At 41.9% G+C, this 6,993-nt stretch overlaps 1 long non-coding RNA gene across 3 annotated transcripts in view; it reads left to right on the top strand.

Moving 5' to 3' along the window:
- The first annotated feature begins 2,425 nt into the window (after window positions 1–2,425).
- Window positions 2,426–6,993, top strand: part of LOC138170506 (uncharacterized) — a 71,448-nt gene continuing 66,880 nt past the window's right edge. For 2 of the 3 annotated variants that reach the window (XR_011170640.1, XR_011170642.1), the window contains exon 1: window positions 2,426–2,531. This is a non-coding gene — a long non-coding RNA (uncharacterized lncRNA). Of the gene's footprint in view, window positions 2,536–6,993 lie in introns of all 3 variants that reach the window. The other variant, XR_011170641.1, reaches the window with a different exon arrangement.

Genomic DNA, 6,993 nt, shown 5'->3' with positions numbered 1-6,993 from the left:
AAGTAAGTGTTCACAATTTGTCTAAGGATAGACCTACTAAGAAAAATGACCCTTCAGTAAAAATCAGATATTATGATTATCATTATGAGATATCATTATTTTCTAAACTCTATCTGGTTGGCCCTCCTTAACCCTGCAATCAGGGCTGGACAAGGACCAATCATTGAAAGTCACATGTTTATACTAGTCACAAAGATAAATAAATGCTGGAGATAGAGGAGTATATGTATGTGTATGTGTATATGTATACACACATTTACATATATACACATAATACATATGCATATATACATGCATGTGTGTATATGTACACACAAAAGTGAAAAAAGGTATGCTTCAATCTGTACCCACAGAGTTCATCAGTTCTCTCTCTGGAGGTAGATAGAATTGTCTTGGATTATTGTATTGATTAGATTAGCTAAATTCATCAAATCCTTCTTCATATCTTACAGGACAGTCAGAGAATCTGGGAAGGCAAAGATGACCAGGAGGCCATTGTGATAAGCTAGGTGCCAAGAAGTTAAGAAGGCAACCTGCGGAAGTCAACTCAGAATATAGGTGGGGTGTGCCCTACCAAATGGATCAGGATCTACTCTAGATTTCTAAACACTAAGTCAGATCCAGGAACCTCTTTATCTAGCTCCCTCAAGTAATAATCCAGGCTGTCCAGGAGCCTGCAGACCAGACTCAGCGACAGTTTGTTGAGGAAGTTCCCTGAGAGGAGAGGATAGGCTTTGTTCACTGTGAGCCCTAATATAGAATGTGGTTGGGATGGCTTTAGAATCCAGCATCCCTGAAATGCATACAATACCTTCAAGAGGGTTGTGAGGCTCAAATGGGATAATAGATGTAAACACTTTCCAATACTTAAAGCAATATAAATGCCAGTTATTATTATTAGATTATAATCACCAGACCTCCTGTCTGGAGCTAACTTAATTCCCTGAGTCTTCTACTGCATTCCTGCTGAGCACAAGCAATGTTTATAAAACAACACAGAGGGTGCTGGTAAATGTTTAAGAACTTGACTCTCTGGGAAAAAAAAAACCATAATAACAATCTATGCATACATTTTAAAATTTAATCTGCATTATTAACACTTAAGTCTAAATAGTCAACAAAACAAATCAAACCCTGATTGGCAGGAAGTGCAGATTTCTGAGGTACAAATGCTCAATTGGCTCTTGGGAACCTGTCTGACTGGCTCCAACCACACCCCTGCATGTCTTTAGTATTGATTTTGAAAACAGTTGAGAGGTTTGCATTAATTTTTAGGAGGGACTGGACCCGTGCTTTTATCAAAATTAATTTCATCGAATTTAACTTAATTTAATTTAGTTCTATATCTTGGGAATGATAGCATCACAGAATCAAAATACAATTTGGAATCCTGCACAGCTTGGCATCTTTCTGAAATAGAACCATGCCAATGTGCTGATGAAAACCCTCCGTATCAGAGAATATGCCTTGCTTCAGAGCCATGCACAGATGGAAAATCGGAGGTGACTTGGAAGGAAGGCAGCAATGAGCAAAAGGGTGGAGTTTTTAGGAAGGAGGATGGAGTAAATCATCATTTAGCAGATCGGTAAATGCAATGTTAGACACAGAAGGATTTTAATGTGTCACAGAATCAAAGCTTTAGACCCGGAAGGGACCTGGGTAGCCATCCATCCAGACCATCTCTCTTAATTTTTCAGATAAGGAAACTGAGGCCCATAGAAATTAACTCACCAGAATCCTCTAGGTAGGAAATCGGCAGAGCTGGGATTTGAACCTAGGTCTTCTGATTCCAAATTCTTTTTTTTTCCACAATACCACACTGCCTCCCTAATAATGTCATAATATCCATAAGGACTTGGAATAAGAATCAGTGGATTTTAAAGGTTTCAGAACTGAAAGAACCTTAGAGAAGGTAATAGTTCAATTTCCTCCTTTTATATATGAGGAAACAGAGGCTCAGAGAAACAAATGTTTTACCTAAAGTCACACAGGTAGCCAAGCTAGGATTCAAAACATAGTCTTTTGATTCCAGATCCAGTGTTCTTTTCACTATACAATACACTGAGAAAGAAGAGTTGGTTGAAAGCAGGCTCATACAGGAGGGTGTAATGGGAATGGGAATTTGAAGATCTTCATTGCCCCTTTAATAGGCCTAGGGGAGTTTGAAGACCTCCCCTGCATTGAAGGCAAACTCTGCCCCCAGTAGGCTGGAGGTAATCACATGGAGCCTGTGATGGAGGGAATTTGTTGAAGGGTGCAGCAGAGCCCACAGGAAGCTTCCCTGCTGTGAAGACAAACTCTGTCTCTTAATAGGCTGAATGTGGTCACATGGAGCCTGTGGTGGGAGGAGTTTCCTGAAGGGAAGCAGAGCCCACAGGAAGCTTCCCTGCTGTGAAGACAAACTCTGTCTCTTAATAGGCTGAATGTGGTCACATGGAGCCTGTGGTGGGAGGAGTTTGCCCACAGGAAGCTGGTAGTGAGAGCTAGCCAGATGGTGGGGGACAGAGGAGCTCAGACAAGGAGATAGAGAGGTTTGTAAGTAAATATTGATCTTGTATGGTTTGTGGGAAGGCTAGAAGGATGCTGTGGCTCTCCGTGTTATTATGGCTTCTGAATATCTTTGGTACTGTGATGGAATTGGCTTACTGGTTTTGGGATTTGGTTTTCTGGTATCTAAATAAATGTTTCAGTTCTGAATCTGGTATATTTTGCGATCGAACATCATGCAATACTCATAGTCACGGTCTTTATTGTGATCGTGGGTACTGTAAATATTGCATCGGTGCTACAGAGGGTCACATATAATTGGAGAAGTTTACAGGGCATAAGGATTGGACCTGTGATATGACTGGTATGGGAACTCCCAGGGAGAGGAAATTCTGATTTATAGCCTTAGAAAGTTGCCTGAAGCAGTGGTGTCAAACTCAAAGAGAAAACCATAAGGCAGTTGGGTAGCACATGGATTGAGTGCTGGATCTAGCGTCAGGAAGACCTGAGTTCAATACAACCTTAGATGTTTACTAGCTATGTGACCCTGGGCAAGTCACTTGACCTCTTTGCCTTAATCCACTGGAGAAGGAAATGGTTGACAGAATATTGTTAATGCCAAATGTAATATTAACTACCACTATTAGTCATCCTAGCAATGTTAGAATTCCTACAAGGTCCTTACATTCCTACCCTAAATACAGTGCTGATTAGATTGAGCTGAGCCACACCTTAAGGTCCCATCCCAAAACTTTTCCTTGTAAACAAAGCCAGCTTGAGCCAAACAGTGGCCCCTTAGGTCTTTCTGCTGGGATTCATGGCGTAAGGGCAAAATTGCTGAAATGAAGTGGTTTTCCTTGCTCAAAATGGTGGCATCTCATGACCAGGCCTTGCTGTCTTGTATTACTTTTTCCCCCTCTCCTTTTAAGGGTAGAAGAAACTTTTTCATGGGTCTCCATGTTGGGAAATCCATTGTGCTCTGCATTCATCCCCCAGGGTGGCAGGTTTGCTCTCTCCTGTTGTCTCAGTTAAAGATTTTATTCCTCAACTACTGACTTTGATTTATTTTAGGACTTGACATGGCAAATCACTCCACTATCTGTGCCGAGAAAACTCTATGGACAGTATGGTCTGTGGCGTCAGGAAGAGTCAGATAGGACTGAACAAACCATACATAGGATCATGCTGGCTGCATATTAACCTAGTTTTGAAATTTGTTGTATTGTATTTTTATTTATTTAAAAAAATTCCCAATTATATTTGAATCTAGTTTGGGTCATGCAGTCAACCTGATGTTGACTGTAGAGCACTGAGATGTAGAGCACTGGAGATATTAAGTGATCTTCCCAAGGTCACCCTGCCAGCATGTGTCGGGGCAGAATTTGAGTCTGGGTCTTTCTGGCTTTGAGGTTGGTTCTTCTATCTACTATACTATACTGGTTATCTGGACAGGTGACTGAGGGAATTTAAAGTAGTAAACTGAGCAGTAGGAAGGCTGAATCAATGAACAGGTTTAGGACTAATCAACAATTATTTTCTTTGTTAGGGAGGTATATAGCCACCATAGCCCTAGTAGGGCTGTGACTTTAAAAAAGCTCCAAGAGACATAGTTTCTGGGCAGTTTAACCATTTTGTTAATAAAGTCAGCAGGTTATTAGTAAAAGGATGGTTATTGGGCCATCTCTTTTAAGCTAAAGACAGTTATAAAAGGATAATCATTTGGTCATCTTAGGCTAAAGATAGTTATGGCGGCAGGCTCACAGTTTATATACACTTTGAAGCAATGAGGGAGAGACTGCCCTGTGATTATCATAGGACAATCTATTTCTTTTACCTTTATAGAGATGGACAATGGAGGAATCCTTGAATATGTGGGGGATAATCTCTTCTTGTCATAAAACCTGGAAAGTTTCAGTCAGCTTTTGTATGAGCAGTGGACCTCCTACTTTGTGAATCTCAGCTGGAGTCGAATCGGCACCAGGTGCTTTGCCACATGAAAGGAGCCTAATGGCATCCAAAACCTCTTCTTCACTTGGAGCTTCAGCTAGGGAGGGATTGACTTTAACAGAAGGTAAACAGTCAATGGCCTCAGCATTAATTAATAACTGTTGAGAACACTATGGAAGTGTTCAGCCCATCTCTCTAGGATGATGTCCTTATCACTAATCAATGTGGCTCCATCAGCACTGAGCAGTTGGGATACACCATAGGTCTTTGGCCCATAAATGACCTTCAGGGCATCATAAAAGCACTTTGGATTGTTACTATCAGCATAAAACTGAATTTCATCTGCCTTTTTACTGAGCCGGGAATCTTGCATCTCTCCAAGCTTTGCTTGTACTTTACTTTTGATGGAATTAAATGCTGCCTTCTTAGAGATGGATGAACTATCCTGCTGGCAAATTCTGTAGAGTTCTCGTTTTTCATTTAGCAGCTTTTGAATTTCCACATCATTTTCATCAAACTAGTCTTGGTGTTTGTGAGTGTTCTTGATAGGGTACAGGCTCTGGGAAACCCCTTGAACTCTCTTTGAGTCTTCCCACTTATGAGGCATTTGTCTGAGGCCATAAACCTTTCATTATTTCTAGGCCCAAATCTCTGTTACTCTTAACCTAGCCTAGCCCACCACTGTCCAGCTACTTTCTACCCTTGATTCTATCAAAATATATATACTCATATACTATACTCATAATCTGTTACCCTTAAACTCTCTAAGTAACTTTTACCTATTTTCCACCCTTAATCCCATTCCTGGAGTCCGACCTCAGTCCTGTCAAGATCCTCCTTAGACTTCTCAAGACCCTCCCCAAACCCTTCCTCTAGACCACCTCTAGATCTCTCCCACAGTCTTAATGATGGTTCTGGGAACCCCCTTGAGCTGTCCTTGAATCTTTAAGGTACAGGCTCTGGGAACCCCCTTGAACTCTGAATCATTCCAATTGATGACACATTTGCATGAGGCCATAAGCCTTTTATTGTGGTTCTGCCCAAACCTTTGTTACTAGTTGGGCCCTCCATTGTCCATCTACTTCCCACCCTTGAGCCTATCAAAATAACTATACCCAAATCAACTGTTACCTGACCTCATTAACTCCTCCTGAAGACCCTCCCCAAACTCATTACTGGAGTCTGACCTCATCTGACTCCTCCTGAAGACCCCCCCCCAAACTCCTCCCCTAGACCACCCCTAGATTACTCCCACAACCTTTCTGTATATAAGACCTGTAATGGGAATGCAAATTTGGAAGATCTTCCCTGCCCCTAGGCTAAAGTGCACCTGAAGCCTGGGGAGGGAGGCTTGTTTTTCAGTAGATACTTTTTGATTGGCCACTGGGTCAATAAGGTTGTTACATTCTCTGAGCCAGGAGAAGGCTATATAAGCCCTGATGTGAGGCTTTGTTTTGGGGGCTCACTTTGAGAAGTGTTCTGTGATTTGATCTGGATTCTGGGAAGCCGTTGTCCAGGACCCTCCTGGCTTTGAAAAACCCAGATGTGGAAACCCAGATGTTGACTGGGTATGGATGTAATAGTTGGACAGTTTGGAAATCTGTCTACTTGATCTGTTTCTGTCTTGATAATTCTGCCTGTATACTTTGAAGTTCGGGGTGCTGACCTTTTCCCCTGAACAAGGTCTGACTGATTAAAGTAAGCTTGTTAACCCATTTTGAGTTGCTTTCCTTTATCAAAGCAGATCCAAGAACCTGTATGGGCAGCAAACCCTGAGGACGTGCTTGGGGTGCTTGCCGCTACAAGACCCCATCTGGTCTCAATGTGGGGTGAGAGTGCCATAGAATTTTCTAGCACAGAATTACTCTGTGTCCAATACAAGCAAACTTTTAATAAACTTTGCTTTTCTTTGGCTGAGAGAAGACTTGAGTCAAATTCATTCGGTAGAACCCGGCGTGTTGGCATTTTGGGGTCTTGAGCACCCCTAAACCCTCTTCATTTCTATAGATAAGATCTATCTTGGCTCCATGAAGGGACTGAGATTCAATCCAACTCGTCTCAGACTCAGTCTATGTAGATTGTTCTGGCCCACTTGTCAATCCAAGCATCACAAATACTTAGGCTTCTTAGGAGTCTACCCATTAAGATGAATCTTTAATAAACTTTGTTTTACTTTGGCTGAGAGAAGGCTTGAGTCAAATTCATTTGGCAGAACCTGGTATGTTGGTATTTCACCTAAGCCCCAAACCTCAGCATTCTGATCCAGATGAGCAAATGCAGTGCTATACATCAAATCTCTGAAAGCTTCCCACTTTTTCTCTATTCCACTGTCTACTTCAGGTAGTGCAATTCTGATGGGCTGGCCATGTTGTTCCAATGCAAAACATACACTTGCCAAAAACTTTTTTGTGGAGAACTCACACAGGGCAAGCGTTCACATGGTGGTCAGAAGAAGTGATACAAGGACACTCTCGAGGGCTCTCTCAAGAACTTTGGAACTGATTGTGTGACATGGGAGACACTGGCACAGGACTGCTCAGCATGGTGTGCCTACATCAG

This window comes from Petaurus breviceps, unplaced genomic scaffold (assembly GCF_028583685.1).
Source record: "Petaurus breviceps papuanus isolate PSGF00001 unplaced genomic scaffold, PetGlider_PUasm1.0 38, whole genome shotgun sequence".
In the NCBI taxonomy this organism is placed as follows: Eukaryota; Metazoa; Chordata; class Mammalia; order Diprotodontia; family Petauridae; genus Petaurus; species Petaurus breviceps.
Note: the sequence above shows the minus strand (reverse complement) of the source record. Positions and strands in the feature narration are given on the sequence as shown.